The sequence below is a fragment of the Artibeus jamaicensis genome, unplaced genomic scaffold (genome assembly GCF_021234435.1).
Source record: "Artibeus jamaicensis isolate MK-2021 breed Jamaican fruit bat unplaced genomic scaffold, CSHL_Jam_final contig_469, whole genome shotgun sequence".
In the NCBI taxonomy this organism is placed as follows: Eukaryota; Metazoa; Chordata; class Mammalia; order Chiroptera; family Phyllostomidae; genus Artibeus; species Artibeus jamaicensis.
The window spans coordinates 2,830,896-2,850,230 of record NW_026521847.1 but is presented as its reverse complement, the minus strand read 5'-3'; the positions used below and the strand labels follow the sequence as shown (position 1 = coordinate 2,850,230).

General features: G+C 38.7%; 1 protein-coding gene across 10 annotated transcripts in view; it reads right to left on the bottom strand.

Moving 5' to 3' along the window:
* The window catches only part of WDR33 (WD repeat domain 33), a 104,482-nt gene that overhangs the window by 63,532 nt on the left and 21,615 nt on the right, over positions 1-19,335 (bottom strand). The window lies entirely within an intron of this gene.

The following is a 19,335-nucleotide window of genomic DNA, read 5'->3' as shown; positions in this document are numbered from 1 at the left end:
ATTCACAATACAGCATCTGTCCAGTATGGCACCAGAGTCTAGCCTGATTATCACATACAGCAATTCTTCCCACATCTATCACTATCAGAACTTCTGATCAGCACAACAAAGCTTATTTTCCCAAGTGAGATGCAAGAATTCTAGCTAAAAGCAAATTATTGATGCATTAAATAGCTAGGATATAAAGTACAATTACTGTAGGGCTTTTAAAAATAATAAATGGGCCTTGGCTGGTGTGGCTCAGTGGATTGAGTGCCAGCCTGTGAACCAAAAGGTCACAGGTTCAGGTTCTATTCCCGGTGAGGACGTATGACTGGATTGCAAGCCAACTCCCTGGTTGGGGGTGTGCAAGAGGCAACTGTTCCATGTACCCCTCACACATCAATATTCTTTTCTCTCGCCTTCTCCCTCCATTTCCCTCTAAAAATAAATTTTTTAAATCTTTAAATAATAAATAAATAATTTCAAGATCATCACTGTCAATAACACAAACCTAGCCTTCAAGGTCAGAACTTTGGCCTGGGTAACCTGTTTTAGATTATATATCTCCAGACCACTAGGTCCTGGCATGCATAATGTACCCTAAAAGAGATCTGATACCTAATTTGAACTTTGAAGAGATCTGTATGAGTGGTATACAAGGTCAATAACAAAATGATCAACATTCATTTTTTTATTGTCTAGTCTTTTTATTGTCTAGTTCCCTTTTTATTGTCTAGTCTTTAATAAATGTGAATCCTGAACAAATCAGGAAAAATTATATTGAGACCATTTAATCCTTTAAAGAATAAAATAGAAAGTGGCTGTTTACATAAGTGGATTTTAAAAGTTCACATGATTTTGCTGGACTGTGGTAAGATATACAAACCTATCAAGAAGATTACATACCATATGCTTCCACTTAAATTTTTTTCTTTGATTGATTCTAGAGAAAGGGGAAAGAAGGGAGAAAGAGAGGGAGAGAAACACAAATGGGTTGCCTCTTACATGCACCCTGACTGAGGACCAAATCTGCAACCCAGGCATGTGCCCTAGCTGGGAATTGAACCTATGACCGTCTGGTTTGCAGGACGATGCCCAACCAACTGAGCCACAACAGCTCAGGCCCATATGCTTCCATTTATGACACTGCTGAAATAACAACATAACAGAGATGGAGGCTGGTGACTGTCAGGAGTTAGGGATGAGGGTGGAGGTGTGGTTATCAAAAAGGAACTTGTATAGAGATGAACTGTTATGTATCTTGACTATGGTGGTAGACACACCAACATACACATATAATAAAATCACAGAACCACACACAAGAAAAAGTCAGGAAATTTTGAATAATATCTATAGGCTATATCAATGTCATTACTCAACTTGTAATACTGTTTTTCAAGTTGTTACCATTGGGAGCAACTAGGTAAGATATACATGACCCCTCTACATTATTTCCTGCAAATTCATTTAATATAAAATTATCTCAACAAAGAATCAATTTTTAAAAGTTAACATGAGCAATTCACTAGTTGGTAAGATCAAACAACCCACACTGAGAATACATATATGGAATAGTCAACTTGGAGTTCATTTAAAGACTACTACCATAAATTTGTTGATGACTAAACCTGACATTAAAAATCAATTTTTGCCCTGGCTGGTGTAGCTCAGTGGATTGAGCATGGGCCTATGAAGCAAAGGGTCGCAGGTTCAATTCCTAGTCAGGGCACATGCCTGGGTTGCAGGCCAGTTCCCATCAGGGGACTCATGAGAGGCAACCACACAACTTCTTTCCCACTCTTTCTCCTTCCCTTCCCCCCTCTCTCTAAATATAAATTAAAAAAATGTTTTAAAAAAATCCATTTTAATTAACTCTCAATGTATAAGTTTTCCAACCTTTTTAGCTTTCAGCCACAGACTTAGCTGCATAACTTTTCCTAATTTGGCATAAGCAGCTTCCATTGCATACTTAGCTATAAAGTTAAATGAACTTTTTAGTAGATACTACACTGGACCATATTAATGTATGTTACTTGACACTGTACTAGGCTTTTTACATTTAGTTTTCTTATTTCAAAAGCTGACTTTAAGATATAATGTCCATGACCACATATCTGGCTATCTATTTAATTAGAAAGGAAAAACAATTCAGTATTTCAAAGGTATAATTCTGGCATTAAAAAAAAACTGTTTGGGGAGAAAAAAATTAAAAATTAAAAAAAAAAACTGTTCTGTGTGGTTTTTTTTCCCCTGGTCATTAGCATACAAAGAAAGAGGATTTTTCCATTGTTTTTTAATTGGATTATACATTAAGTTATCAATTATTTAAAACAATAAAGTTGGGCAAACTAATTCTCACTAGATTACTGAATTCACTTTGGCAAAAGTAAACAACAATGATGTAACATTTTCTAAATAAGGTAAATAAATATCAAGTGCATAAAGTGACCCCTGCCCCCTTGTAAAGCTGGAATAAGGAATGCAAAGTTTCAAGAATGAGCTGAAAAGAATGAGCTGAAACTAGGAGTTCCTAAAGCCACGCTTGAAGTTTCTCACCTTTACTGTGATTTAATGGTATGGAAAATAAACTGGGCAGCAGAGGTTTTTAAAGCTCCCAGGTAATACTGAAGTGTGGCACAATTTGAGAACCACTGGACTAAGTAACTTGGATGGCTTACTTATACCAGCAAGTTCTTAAATTTTTTATTTCAGAACCCCTTTACTCTTATTTCAGAACCCCTTTACTCTTAAAAATTGAGGATTCACCCCAATTTGTTTACTGTGGTATTTATACATACTTGTCACATTAGAAATTAAAAGAGAAAAACACAAAGTAATTCATTTTAAGACAATAAATATCTCTTCCACAAGTGGCCTGAGGTGACCTCTGAAAATGGTTTGCTATTTACTTAACCCAAAAACCCCCACAAAATCATGCAAATCAAGAGGTTCAAATCTTCCACGTTCCTTTTAAGAACACTTATGTAACTGCCAAGATCATCAAGGGTATGCATATATCCAAAAAGCCACCACATAACTGATGGATGTCACTTTACAGAGAAGCGAAGTGTGCCATTCCATTGTTACAATGGAGGAGCTGATAGGCATGCCCAGGCCAAACACTGGAGCTGGACACAAGGTTGGTGGCCCCAAAACATTGCTAAATTTCTGCTGCACATGTTTAAAAATGCAGAGAGCAATGCTGTACTTAAGAGTCTCGATGCGGATTCTCTAGTCATTGAGCATATCCAGGTGAACAAAGCTCCCAAGACCTGGCAGAGAACTTAGCTAGGAAGTAGATTAACCCAGCTCTCCCTGCCACATGGAGATGATCCTTACTGAAGAGTAGGCTGTTCCTAAACCAGAAGAGGCGGCTCCACAGAAGTAAAAGATAACCAAGAAGAAACTGAAGAAACAAAAAATTATGGCTCAGGAGAAAATTCAACATAAAGTAAATGCTAATAAATACTTTTTTAAATGGTAAACTTCATCATAACTAGTTCCCCTTCTCTAAGAACTAGTGAGAAAAATTACTTTTGTGTCTTATATTTTTATAAATCTCTTTAATGTCTAGCTTACTTGAAAATAGGTTCTCATCCTACTTCTATATTCAATCTGTTGCCCTCTTAACCTCTTAATTTATGAAAAATATCTGGACCCACAAAGACATATATTTGGAAAATGAAAGAGTATTTTAATAGCCTTCTCAGATAATGTGAATATTCTTTGATATTTCAACAAAACTTGACAAGTGGTAGCTTACTAAATATTATCTGTAACATAACATCTGAAGTCTTATCAATAAATTTTTTGAACTCACATTTAAAGGCACTGGTTTATTTGGTGCTTTGAAACATTTACCCCTGCTGCATGATTTTAGAACAGCATGTGCTGACAATTTTTGGAAACCACTGATTCCACAGAATTACATGTAATTGTCACATTACTTATGAAACAAAAAAAATCCCATTTTTATTAAACTCATTACAGGTCTTATCACTAAAATGATTATTTCTTGGGAAATTCAATCTCACGTGACAGACACAAGTTTTCCAAAATTCTATTTTTTGCTTGAAACCTCAATTTTTTATCACTGGCAACAAATATAGTTGTTTTCCTTGAAGCAACAGTCTACCTACCCTACACTGATCTAGAAATTTACCATATACTCCAGTGTGAAGGACACAGCTTGTCCTTTGTTTCTTTTATACGTATTATATTTATATAGACTATTTTTAAAGCACTTTTCTATCCATAGCAAAACTAATAAAGTACACACATATGCACATACAGTCCCTTCCCCCACATCTAGTATCAGAATGCTACGTTTATTTTTGTGTGTGTATGTTTTATGGTACATTTGCTAAAATCAGTGTACCAACACTGAACCCAAAGCCCATACTTTTACATGAGGGTTCCCTCTTGGTACCGTACATCCTACAGGTTTTGATAAATGTATTCAGATTGGCTTTTTCCACTTAGTCAGTGTATTTAAGGTCCTTCCACATCTTTTCCTTAACTCAATAGCTCATTTGTTTTTAGTGCTAAGATTTCATTGTCTTGACTGTTTATCCATTCACCTAGAGAAAGAAGGCCTTTCTGGTTGCTTCTAAGTTTTGGAAACTATGAATGTGTCTCCTAAAACACTCACGTGCAGGTTTCTGTATGGACTTATTTTCAGTTTATTTGGTTAAATACAAAGAAACATGACTTCTGAATCATCTGCTAAAAGTACACTTAGTTTTGTAAGAAACTGCCAAACTATCCAAAGTGGCTGCACTATTCTGTGTTCCCACCAACACTGAATGGGAGTTGTTTTTCCACATCCTCACCGACACTGAGTGTTCTGTGTTTGGGATTTCAGACACCCTAATAGGTATGTAATGGTTTATGATTTGAGCATCTTTTCATATGCTTATTTAACATATGTATATCTTCTTTGGTAGTGTGCCTGTCCAGATCTTAAGCCCATTTTTAAATCAAGTTTTTGTTTTCTTTTTTTAAAATATTTTATTTATTTATTTTTTGAGAGAGGGGAAGAGAAGGAGAAAGAGTGGGAGAGAAACATTAATGTATGGTTGCCTCTTATGCATCCCCTGCTGGGAACTGGCCTGGAACCCAGGCATGTGCCCTGACTGGGAATCGAACCTCAATACTCTGGTTCACAGGCCAAGTTTTTGTTTTCTTATTCTTTAATTTTTAAGAGTTCTTAATTTGTTATAACAGTCCTTTATCAGATATATCTTCTGGAAACATTTTTCCTATTCTGTGCCCTGTCTTCTCTTACTCTTTTTAAAGTTTCATGCAGTAAAATGCACTCTTTGGTGTACATTTTAAGTTTTGACAAGCACACAGAATTATGGAACAAACACAGTGAAGAGGCAGAACAGAGGCAGACATGTTGTCCCCATATGTTCCTTCATACTGGCACTCTGCAATCTCCTACTACTTCTAACCCTGGCAGCCACTCACCTTGAAACTGTCAACAATAAACACATTTGGGTATCAGATCATAGAGTCTAGAAATACAGTTAATAGACTTTAACTAAATGTTTCAATTGCTTGGGTTGTCATGTAGCTTATAGTCAAAGATTAAGAAAGTATGTTAGCCCTGACTTGTGTAGCTCAGTGGGTTGAACACATTCTTGCAAACTGAAAGGTCACTGGTTCAATTCCCCATTGGTTTGATTCCTGGTCAGGACAAATGCCTGGATTGTAAACAGAGTACCTGGTTGGGGGCCCACAAGAGACAACTGAACGAGGTTTCTCTCACATATCAGTATTTTTTCCCCTCTTTCTCCCTCCCTTCCCTTTCTCTAAAAAGGAAGGGAGGGAAGGGGAGGGGAGGGGAATTCAATCCTTAAAAAGAAAAACAAAGTTTCCCTAACCACCGTAGTTAGTCTGGCATTGTCCCACAGTTCAATTTGTGATGGGCACATGCCTGGGTTGGGGGTTCAATCACCCATCCGGGCATGTCAAAGAGGCAACAGATCTCAATGCTTCTCTCCCTTTCTCCTTCCCTTCCCCCCCCCAAATAATATATTAAAATAGAAAAATGTAGCTAGTTAAAGCACAAAACCATCGCTTGCACATACTATTCTTCACTTCCTGCCCAGCACCCCTTGTCCTCAATTTAGTTGTAAGTAGCTGAAGTAGTCTCCTTGTCAAGCAGGAGGAGATAACTTCAGAGTCCTGAGGAGAATTTGAGTTTACTTTGCAGAAGAAATAAATGCCTTTAGAAAGTTGCAACTAGCTGCTGACACCCAGAAGTCTGGTGGTACAAAATGTTATCTGGACTAAAGAAACAGACTGAACTGGTTTCAGTTCACTGAAATTCACCCCTTACCCTCCTTTATCCCCTAACCTCCTGAAAAAGCTCCCTCCTTTTGCTTTTAGGAGAACATGGATATGAGAGATCCTGCTCTCCCGGCTTCTCCATTTAGCCAAATCGAATAAACCTTGTTCTATCCCCATGCAGCAGTGTCTCAGTGTTTGGCTTATTAGCATATCATGTACACGAACCTGAATTTTGAAAGGTGGTTCGGTAACAATCTGTTTCCCATCATTCTAGCTTTTTTCTTTTCCAGAATATCAAATAAACAAAATCATACATTGTGTAGCCTTTTCAGTCTTGTATTTTCTCACTTAGCTTAACAGTTCTGAGATTCATTAATGTTATTGTAAGTAGCAAGACTCTTTTTAGCTGAATTCTATGGATGTCAGTTTATTTATCCATTCACCAATTCAGGGACATTCAGATTGTTTGTGGTGCTTGGCAATTTGAAAAAAACCTGTCATAGAACTTCCGCCAAAATGGAGGCATAGGTGGATGTGCCGTGCCTTCTCACACAACCAAGTTTAGAGACAACTAAATATTAGCAACAGAAAACACAGCCAGAACACGGAAAATTGAACTTTTCGGAAGTCCGTTAACAACAAATTCTTCAGCCTGACCTGTAAGGGGCGAAACCAGCGGCTGGTGAGGGGTTGCATAGGAGGACTCGGTCAGACGGACTCAGGCGCGCGGAATCTAGACGCGCGGAATCCAGGCGCAGGGCTGGACCTAGTGAGCGACCAAGCGAGCCACCAGGTGAGCGACCGCGGAGGAGACAGCGGGGAAGTGGTGCTGCGTGTTGACTGTGGTCGCCCATTTGTGTGCAAGCGGACAGGCGAGGGAGTGGGCGGTTGGACCGGGCGCAGCGGGTCCCTGTGGCAAGCGGCAATGGAGGGCACCGCCATTTCCCCGCTCTGACACGCCCCCACATACAGCGTCACAACCCAGTGACCTGGGAGTCCAAGGCACCGCTTCTCACACTTAAAGGGCCAGAACAGACCAAAAATGTCGCAAGATCTCAAAACCCCGAAGCCCATAGATCTAAGCGATGAAGAAATAGCAAAACTCTCAGACGCACAGTTTAAAACACTGGTGATCAGGATCCTCACAGAACTGGTTGATTATAGCCACAAATTAGACAAATATATGAAGACGAAACTAATTGAAATGAATGGAATTGCACAGGACACCAATAGCAATGAAAAGGAAACTGGGACTCAAATCAATGGAGTGGACCAGAAGAAAGCAAATAATGGCCAAACAGGAAAGAGTCAGGAAGCAAGAATTCAAAGAAATGAGGAGAGTCTTAGGAACCTCCAGGACATCTTTAAATGCTCCAATATCCAAATTATAGGGGTACCAGAAGGGGGAAAGGCACAGCCACCAGTGGAAAACTTATTTGAACAAATAATAAAGGAGAACTTCCCCAATCTGGCAAAGGAAATAGACTTCCAGGAAATCTAGGAAGCTCAGAGAGTCCCAAAGAAGTTGGACCCAAGAAGGAACACACCAAGGCACATCATAATTACATTAGCCAAGATTAAAATGAAGGAGAGAATCCTAGAAGCAGCAAGAGCTAAGGGGACAGTCACCTACAAAGGAGTCCCCATCAGACTGTCAGCAGATTTCTCAAAAGAGACCTTACAGGCAAGAAGGGGCTGCAAAGAGATATTCCAAGTCATGAAATCCAAAGACCTACAACCAAGATTGCTCTATCCAGCAAAACTTTCATTTAGAATGGAAGGACAGATAAGGTGCTTCTCAGATAAGATCAAATTCAAGGAGTTCATCATCACCAAGCCCTTATTATATGAAATGTTAAAGGGACTTATCGAAGAAAAAGAAGTTAAAGAAACATGAACAGTGAAAGGACAACAAACTCACAGTTATTAACAACCACACCTAAAACGAAAGCAAACTAAAAGGACAGCTAGATCAGGAGTGGAAACATAGAAATGAAGATCTCAAGGAGGGTTAGCAAGAGGGGAGTGGGAGGAGGAGAAGGGGGGAGAAGGTACAGAAAATAAGTAGCATAGAAAGTAGATAGAAAATAGATGGGGGGGGCAAGAATAGCATGGGAAATATAGAATCTAAAGGACTTGAGACACATGGTCATAAACTAAAGGGGGGGTAATGGTGGTGATGGGGGGGTAGGGTGGAGGGGAATGAAGGGGGGGAATAGAACAACTGTAACAGCATAATCAATAGAAAAAAAAACACCTGTCATAGACATTTGTGTGTAGTTTGTGTATGAACATGTATTTTCATTTTTCTTGGATAAACATCTAGGATTGAAACTGCTAGATTATGTAAATTTATGTTTTACTTTAATGGGAAACTGTGTAACTGTTTCCAAACTGGTATACTATTTTTCATTCCCACCAGCAATATATGAAAGTTTCATCACCCCGCTTCATTAATATTTGGTATTGCCAGCTACAGCCAGGGAAGGGTTGATTTATTTCTCAGTCATTCTAATCAGTGAAAGTAGTGTCTTGTTGTGGTTTTAATTTGCATTAAACTAATGATGTAGACCATGTTTTGAAGTGCTTATTTGCCACTAATATATTTTCTCCAGTAAAGCTGTTCAAATCTTGTTTATTTTTTAGTTGGGTTATTTTCTTTTTTATTTTTTAATCCTCACCTGAGGATCTTTTTTTAAATTGATTTTAGAGAGAGAGGAAGGGGAGAGGGGAGATAGAAACACTGATATGAGAGAGAAATATCAACAGGCTATCTCCCATAAGCGACACAACCGAGGATCGAACATGCAACCTAGGAGTGAACACCAACCAGTAATTGCACCCACAACCCTTTGGTATATGAGATGACACTTCAACCACCAACACACACCATCAGAGCTATTAGACAAAGAGAGGGAAACATCAATGTGCACAACAAGCATTCATCAGTTGCCTCTTGCACAGTCCCCAACTGGGGACTTGGGTCACATCCCTGCATGTACCGTGACTGGGAATCGAACCAGGAACCTTTCTGTTCACAGGCCAGTGCTCAACCCACTGAGCCACATCAGTCAGGGCTGGGTTGTTTTCTTATTGATTAATTTTTAGAGTTCTTTCTATAATCTACATACAAATCCTTTGTCAAATATGTGACTTGCAAATATTTTCTTAGTCTGCCACACCATTCTCTTCTTAAAAGAAAATTTCTTTCTTTCTTTCTTTTTTTTTTAGCCCTCACCCAAGGATATATTCATTGATTTGAGAGAGAGAGAGAGAAGAAACACAGGTCCAGCTGTTTCCTGAATGGGACCCCAAATGGGGGTCAAACCTGCAACCTAGGTATGTGCCGTGACTGGGAATCAAACCTGAAAGCTTTTGGTTTGTGATATGATGCTCCAACCATTTGAGCCACCTAGCCAGGGCTTCATAGTATCCTTCAAAGAGCATAAGTTTTTAACTACAATGAAACCTTATTTAACAATTTATTTTGTTTTTAATCTTATCTAAATCCTCATCTAAAAAATCCTTTGTAAGCCAAGGTTACAAGGATTTTTCTGCACTTTCTAACTATTTTATTCTACATTTTACATTTATATCTATGACCTATTTTGAGTTCATTTCAATATTTGTTATTACGGATAGGTTGAGATTCTCTCCTTTTTTCCTCATTTAATGTCCAATTGTTCCAACACCATTATGCTGGAAGAAAGGACTATTTTTTTCAACTAGGTTGCTTTTAACCTTTGTTAAAATCAACTGACTATATTTTGTCAGGATTTACCTTCATATCTTGATTACTATAACTTAGAAAAAAAGATTTTATTTATCTATTTTTAGGAAGAGAGAAAGAGAAGAAATCATCAGTGTGGGGTTGTCTCTCACACTCCCCCTACTGGGGACCTGGCCTGCAACCCAGGCATATGCCCTGACTGGAAATCAAACCAGTGACCCTTCAGTTCAAAAGCCAGCACTCAATCCTCGGAGCCACATCAGCCAGAGCTGGATTACTGTAACTTTACAGAATGTCTTAATATCAGCTAGACTTCAGATCAGATTCTCCAACTATGCTATTGTTTATCAAAGGTGATTTAGCAATTTGTTTAACATTCCATAATTTCAAAAAGCAGCTTATCACTCATTATCTACAAAAATAATATTGGACTTCTGATCTGGGTAAATTAATATGAGGAAAAATTACATCTTATACTGAGTCTTCAAATCATAAGGAGGTAATTTTCTATAATTATTTAGGCTTTGATTTTTTTCCATCAGTGTTTTATAGTTTTCAGCACACACATCCCTATATATATGTATGTGCGTGCATACATGCGTTCAGATTTATACCTTTTGGGGAGCGCTACTTAATTGGTATTATTTTTTTAACTGATTTCCCTTTCCAGTTGTTCACTGCTGATATAAAGACATCATTTTTTACACTGCCCAAAGATCCTGCAATCTTATTAAGCTCACTAGTTTTAGAAACCTGCTTGTAGATTCCTTGACGTTTTCTGCATAGACAATCATGCTATCCACACATAGGGGCAATTTTCTTTACTTATGTTCTAAAATCCCTTTATTTCTTGCCTTACCATGGTTCTCAACCTTAGAGGAGAAAGTATTTAGTCCTTCACATACAATACTATTATGTATGACACAAGCTATAGATATTTGCAAATGACCTTTATCAGGCCAAAAAAAAAATCCCTTCTATTCCAAGTATGTAAGAATTTTTACTATGAAGTGTAAAGAATTTTGTCAACTCAATTTGAATTTGAGATATTTAATGATTTGACATATTAAAAACTCAATTTAAAACACTGTAAAATTTTACTCTCACTCAACTTGTTCAATAGAAATCAGAATTCAATTCTGTTCTTAAAATAATTTCCAGCCTTGACTGGATGGCTCAGTTTGTTGGAGCATGGTCCCTTACACCAAAAGGTTGCTAATTCAATCCCCAGTCAGGGCACATACCTGGGTTGTGGGTTCAATTCCCGTTGGGGCACATAGGGGAGGCAACAGATTAATGTTTCTTTCATGTTGATGTTTATGTTATCCCCCCACCACTTTCAAGTGGTGATTTAAAGAACAAAATTTTTCTTCCATTCAAGGATATAGTTAGTATATGTAGAATCTTTCTAAAGCAATAGGGGTTCTATTCAGTCTTCTTTAATGACTAGACAGTATTAATTTATAAATGACAAAAATACAAATTCAGTTGATTATTCTATGTTGAATTAAGTTTTCAACCAAAAACTTGGGATAGTTTTAACCTGAAAATTCTGTAAGATTGAAAGACAACATGAATGTGAGAAATGCAGAATTCAATCCAATATAATATTTCTAGTGAACTAATATCACCATCATTACATCATTATAAATAAATAAGGCACGAGTCAAATACCTGAGTCTATTTGAAATACGTTTTATTTATTTGTAGCTTTACCTGAAGACAATTTCATTTCCTTTTTTTAGGGGTGGGGAAGGAGAGAGTAATAAAGAGGAACATTGATGTGAGAGATGCATCAGATCAGTTGCCTCCATAGGCACCCAGATTTGGGATATGTGCGCCTGGATGGGACTGTATGTGTTTGGACCGGGGTCACACACACACACACATGCCCAGACAGGAGATAAAACCTGCAACCTCTGCATATGTCTGACCAGAGGTGAACCACAACCTTTCAGTTACAGGATGACATTCCAACCACTGAGCCACACCAGTCAGGGCTGAAATACTTTTAACCAAAATTAATTTAAATGTGAAATAAAAAACAACTCTCGAAAACAGCTATCCTTTCACATGTGCTAAGTAATACTTTCTATTCCCAAACTGGAATCTACTAATAATTTAGAAGCCCCTGGAGGTTGATGGTATCAGTACAAGGGGAATAATCTACATAATGAGAACTTTTAATGCCAAAGGCTCTGATGGGTACAATCTCTGGAACGAGGTTATACCTACCAAGCAGACATAACTGTACTTTTTAATCCATGAGAATTAAACAATTTAGCTGGTTCTCTAGAGCTAGAGGACAGAAAATACAGAAAAAAGAAGTTAACAAAACAAATGCATACACAAACCTACATTATAAGACTCCAGAAGACACCTAGTTTAGAAACATCAGTAAGTTAATGCAATGAGTGAGCCCTGGCTGGTTTGGCTCAGTGGACTAAATACGTGCCTGTGAACCAAAGGGTCACAGCGGTTTGATTCCCAGTCAGGGGAGATGCCTGGGTTGCAGGCCAGGTTCCCCCCGCACCAGTAGGGGGTGCACAAGAAGCAACCACACAATGATGTTTCACTCCCTCTCTTTCTCCTTCCCTTCCCATCTTAGAAAATAAATAAAACCTTTTTAAACCAAAGTTAATGCAATGAGAAGAAAAAGGCAGGGGGAAACTAGCCTGGATTATGAGACTAAGACAACATTAACAAACCTTGATGAAATCTCAGGGGATTTTTTTTTTATCCTCACCTGAGGATATGTTTACTGATTATTGTGGGAGTTGAGGGAAAGAAACATTCATGGTTTGTTTCCATATGTGATCCAACCAGAGATTGAACCCACGACTAGGTTCAATCTCTGGTTGGATCACATTCAAACCTTCAACCTATTTGGTACATAAGACAATGCTCCAATTGACTGGACACCTGGCCAGGGCTGCGATCTTGATAAGTTTTGTTTTCTGTTTTTTTTTTTTTTGGGGGGGGTTGTTTGCTTGTTTACAACAAGAGTTAACAAGGATGTGAAGACAAAGGAAACCTTGTGCACTCCTCATGGGACTAAAAACCGATGTAATCACTATGGAAAACAATTTAGAGATTAAAAAGTTAAAGTAGAACTACCAAAAAAACAGGGGAAGCTCCAGCCAAGATGGAGGCATAGGTCTCCCTTCGCTTCCTCACAAAACCAAAAGGAGAATAACAACCAATCTAAACACAATTAACAACCAGAAGTGCCAGAAAATCAAACTGCATGGAACTCCAACAATAAAGGAATTGAAGAAACATTCAACCAGACCAGTAGGAAGGAGCAGGGCAGTCAGGCAGACAGGGAAGACCTGCAGCAAGGTGATGGACCACAAAGGCAGGGGCTGGCTGAGAGAACCCAGGGCAAGGCAGGGGACCACTCAGACAGGGCTGGCTGAACAGGAAACTGAGACTTGGAGCTCACTGTGGACTATGGCAGGGGTTGCCATGATGCTCCCATCTTCCCAGTCTCACACAAGAGTTTGAGAGTTCGTTAGAAAGTGGTGCTACAGCAGAGCAAGCAAGTTGTATTTTTCCCTCTCTGACACCTCCCCCACAGATAGCACTGCAATGCAGCAAAGAGGGTTGCCCTGCCCTGGTAAATACCTAAGGCCCCGCCCTGTCACAACTTAACAGATATGTTGAGACAAAGAAATATGGCCCAAATGAAAGAACAGAGTAAAACTTCAGAAAGAGCTAAGCAATGAGGAGACAGCCAACCTATCTGATGGAGAGTTCAAAATCCTGGTAATCAAAATGCTCACAAGAACTGATTAAGCTTGGTTGCAAAATGAAAGATACACAAAGTGAAATAAAGCAAAATATTCAGGAAACCAATAGTGACAAAAAGGAAACCAGGACTCAAAGCAACAATTTGGAACAAAAAGAAAAAAATAAACATCCAACAGGAACAGCATGAAGAAACAAGAGTCCAAAATAATGAAGAGAGGCTCAGGAACTTCTGGGACAACTTTAAATGTTACAATATCCGAATTACAGGGGTGACAGAAGGAAAAGAATAAAGGCAAGAAAATGAAAACTTATTTGAACAAATAATGGAGGAAAACTCCAATTTGGCAAGGAAATAGACTTCCAGGAAGTCCAGGAAGCTCAGAGAGTCCCAAAGAAGGTGGAGCCAAAGAGGTACACACCAAGGCACATCATCAAGTTGCCCAAGATTAAAGATAAAGAGAGAATCTTAAAAGCAGCAAGAGAAAAGAAGAGAGTTACCTACAAGGAGTGCCCTTAAGGCTATCAGCTGATTTCTCAAAGGAATCCTTATAGGCAAGAAGGGACTGGGCAGAAGTATTTGAAGTCATGAAAGACAAGGACCTACATCCAAGATTACTCTATCCAGCAAAGCTACCATTTAGAATGGAAGGGCAGATAAAGTGCTTCTCAGATAAGGTCAAGTTAAAGGAGTTGATCATCACCAAGCCATTATTATATGAAATGTTAAAGGGACTTATCTAAGAAAAAGAAGATCAAAACCTAAGAACAGTAAAATGACAACAAAGCCACAACTATCAACAACTAAACCTAATAAAAAAGAAAAACAATGAAAACAAAAACTAAACAAACTAGAACAGAAACAAAATCAGAGAAAGGGACATGGAGGGTTTTCAGGGAAGGGGGAGGGGAGGAATGGAGGAAGGTACAGGGAATAAGAAGCATACTGGTAGGTATAAAATAGATGGGGAGAGGTTAATAATGGTACAGGAAACAGAATTCAAAGAACTTATATGTGGGTGGACAAGACTTCCGCCAAGATGGAGGTATAGGTGGATGTGCTGTGCCTTCTCACACAACCAAGTTTAGGGACAACTAAATATTAGCACCAGAAAACACAACCAGAACACGGAAAACTGAACTTTTCGGAAGTCCGCTAACAACAAATTCTTCAGCCCGACCGGTAAGGGGCGAAACCGGCGTCTGGTGAGGAGTTCCAAAGGAGGGCTTAGTCGGACCGGGGGGCGCGGAATCCAGACGCGAGAATCCGGAGGCGCGGGTTCCAGACGCAGGATTGGACCTGGTGAGCGACCGAGCGACCCACCGGGTGAGCGACTGCAGAGGAGACAGTGGGGAGGCAGTGCAGCGTGTTGACTGCGGTTGCCTGATTGCGCGCGAGCGAGGGAGTGGGCGGTTGGACCGGCCGCAGCGGAGATAGAGGGCGCCGCCATTTCCCCGCTCTGACCACGCCCCCACATACAGCATCACAACCCAGCGACCTGGGAGTCCAAGGCGCCGCTTCTCTCATTTAAAGGGCCAGAACAGACCAAAAATGTCGCAAGAAGACCTCAAAGCCCCAGAGATAAATCTAAGCGACAAAGAAATAGCAAAACTCTCAGACGCACAGTTTAAAACACTGGTCATCAGCTTCCTCACAGATCTGGTTGATTATAGCCACAAATTAGAGAAACATATGAAGGCTAAATTAAGGGAAATGAATGGAATTCCACAGGAAACCCATAGAGATGAAAAGGAAACTGGGACTCAAATCAATGGTGTAGTCCAGAAGGAAGCAAATTAATGGCCAAACAGAAAAGAGTCAAGGAGCAAGAATTCAAAGAAATGAGGAGAGTCTTAGGAACCTCCAGGACATCTTTAAACGCTCCAATATCCGAATTATAGGGGTACCAGAAGGGGGAAAGACACAACCACCAGTGGAAAAATTATTTGAACAAATAATAAAAGAAAATTTCCCCAATATGGCAAAGGAAATAGACTTCCAAGAAATCCAAGAAGCCCAGAGAGTACCAAAAAAGTTGGACTCAAGAAGAAACACACCAAGGCATATCATAATTACATTAGCCAAAATTAAAATGAAGGAGAGAATCCTAGAAGCAGCAAGAGCTAAGGGGACAATCACCTACAAAGGAGTCCCCATCAGACTGTCAGCTGATTTCTCAAAAGAGACCTTACAGGCAAGAAGGGGCTGGAAAGAAATATTCCAAGTCATGAAATCTAAAGACCTACAACCAAGATTGCTCTATCCAGCAAAACTTTCATTTAGAATGGAAGGACAGATAAGGTGCTTCTCAGATAAGACCAAATTCAAGGAGTTCATCATCACCAAGCCCTTATTATATGAAATGTTAAAGGGACTTATCTAAGGAAAAGAAGTTAAAGAAACATGAACAGTGAAAGAACAACAAGCTCACAGTTATTAACAACCACACCTAAAACGAAAGCAAACTAAAAGAACAGCTAGATCAGGAGTGGAAATATAGAAATGAAGATCTCAAGGAGGGTTAGCAAGAGGGGGAGTGGGAGGAGGAGATGGGGGGAGAAGGTACAGAAAATAAGTAGCATAGACAGTAGATAGAAAATAGATGGGGGGGGGCAAGAATAGCATGGTAAATATAGAACCTAAAGGACTTGAGACACATGGACATAAACTAAAGGGGGGGGTAATGGTGGGGATGGGGGGGCAGGGGGGAGGGGAATGAAGGGGGGAATAGAACAACTGTAACAGCATAATCAATTTAAAAAAGAAAAAAAAGAAAAATAAATAAATAAAAAGGTGTGGACAAAAAAAAAAGAACTTATATGTGCAACCCATGGACATGAACTAAGGAGGGGGAATGCTGGAGGGGTGGGGGATGCAGGGCGAAGAGGCAATAAAGGGGAAAAAAAGTATGAAAACTATATTAGCATAATCAATAAAATATACTTTTTTAAAAAGTAGAACTACCATATAATCCTGCAATTCCACTTTTGTTTATATGAAGAAAATGAAAACAGTAACTCAAAACGATATATGTTCATTGCAGCATTATTTGTTTTAATTTTATTTATTTATTTTTAGAGTGAGGGGAAGGGAGGGAGAAAGATATGGAGAGAAGCATCAGTGTGTGGTTGCCTCTGGACTGCCACCTACTGGAGACCTGGCCCACAACCCAGGCGTGAGCCCTGACTGGGAATCAAACAGGCGACCCTCTGGTTTGCAGGCCAGCATGCAATCCATTGAGCCACACTAGCCAGGGCTCATTGCAGCATTATTCATAGTAGCCAAGATATGGAAACAAACTGTCTATCAATGGATCGATGGCTGAAGAAAATATGGTATGCATACCACACATGCACACAATAGTAAAAGATTTTTTCCATAAACAAGAAAATCTTGTGTTATTCACAACAACATGAACAAACCTTGAGCACATTATGCTAAGTGAAATAAGTCAGAGAAAGACCAATGCTCTACAGTATCATTTATATGGAATCTAAAAAAAGCAAAGAGCCCTGGCTACTGTGGCTCAGTGGACTAAGTGATGGCCTGAAAACTTAAAGGTTTCCAGTTCAATCCCAGTCAGAGCACATGCACGTGCAAAAGGCAACTGATTATGTATCTCTCGCACACTGCTTTTTCTCCTCTTTTTCTTCCTCCCAAGTAAATAAGTAAAATCTTTTTAAAAACCACACACACAAACTCATTGATACAGAGGCACAGAGCAGGGGTGTAGGGGGAGGTGTGGGGGACATGAGTAAAGGGAATTTAAAAGGTATAAACTTCTAGTTATAAGATAAATAAGTCATGGGGATATAATGTACAACACAATGTCTATAGTTAGTAATACTCTACTGTGCATTTAAAGTTCCTAAGAGAGAGGATCTTAAACATTCTCATCACAAGAAAAAACTTTTTAACTATGTAAGATAACTGATGTAAACTAGACTTATTCTAGTGATCATCTGACAATGTTTACAAACACCAAGTCATTATGTTGTACACTTGATGTTATATGTCAATTATACCTCAATTTTTAAGATTAGTGCAAAACAAGTTACAAATTTATTGAATTTATACAGTTCAATTAAGCTTGGTAAGTACAATCTACCTTGTTACATTATATAAATAGCACAGATATTAACATTATATTAATCATTGCTAATTGTCTTATGCAATAACCTTATAGTTATTTAAGAAAATCTCTTTATTCCTACAGATAATAAATACTAAGGATTTTAGCAGTCTGCATCTTTCAGAGTTCAGAAAAACTGAATGAATAAGAGAAAAGCATGCTACACATCAGGGGTGTCAAACTTATTTTCACCAGGGGCTACATCAGCCTCAAGGTTGCCTTCAAAGGACCGAATGTAATTTTAGGACTGTATAAACTTAACTACTCCTTAACTAGGGGCAAGAAGCTCAGCACTGCCACTGGGTAGAAACAAGGTGCCAGGCTGGATAAAACAAGGTGGAGGGAAGGATTTGGCACACAGGCCTTGTGTTTGCCACCTGTGCTGTACATAATTTACTTTCTAAGGACTATTAGAAGGCACTTCAAAATCCTGTTTTACCTCAGTGTTACATTACTATGGACATTTACAATCACATATTATATATACTGTGAGCCGAATTTGTATTGCCTATTCATAATTTGCATGTTTTAAAGAACTTGCCCACTATGAAAACAACACACAGTTATGATAGAATACCTAGGGAAGAGTTTGAGAACATAAAGGGAAAAGGGAAGAAGAAAATTTGCCACAATTAGTTAACGATTTGCAATTGTGGACTACATGTAAAGTTTTACTTTCACGCCCTAATAACTACAGCTTTAAAGTCTTCCATATTAAAAACCCTGGAAAAAAAACTGCAAAATTTTTTAAACAACTTCCTAGATGTTCCACTAAGTATAACATGATTTACTTAAATGTCCCACTGTTGGACATAGGAATTGTTTTAAAATACACACTACTAAAATTCAAATTGCACTCATCTTTGTGCACAATGCTTTTTCCTCAGAACCACTTAATCTATTACAAGAGGAATTACTGAAGTCAAATAATCTTTGCTACTTCAGGTTTAAAAAAATCATTTTTACTTGGCTGTTTCTATAGTTTTAACCTTGATTATTAGTAAGGTTGAATACTTTTTTTTCCCATGTTGTTAACCAATTTTATTCCCACTCCCTAGGTGCACCCTCTTTCTACCTCTTACGTATCTTGCTTTGGAAATAAATCTATATTTAGGTCTTTTACCTTCCATATGAGCAGATTCAGGGAAAAAAACTTCCCTACATTTTTAGTTGTTTGAACTCTGATTTAAAAGTATATGTATTATATTCCTAGAGTTAACAATAATAAAAAAAAGTCCCTTAATAAGAAAAACACTGTTTCCCTGTGCTCGAACAATGGATCCTCCTTATTCAAAGATTCCACATTTGCTAATTTGTCTACTCACTAAATTTGATTTGTAGCCCCAAAATCAATATTTGCAGTCTTTGGTGTTAATTTGTAGACATGCACAGAGCAGCAAAAAATTTCAATCTCCCAGAGCTCATTCCCAGCTAAGGCTTAAT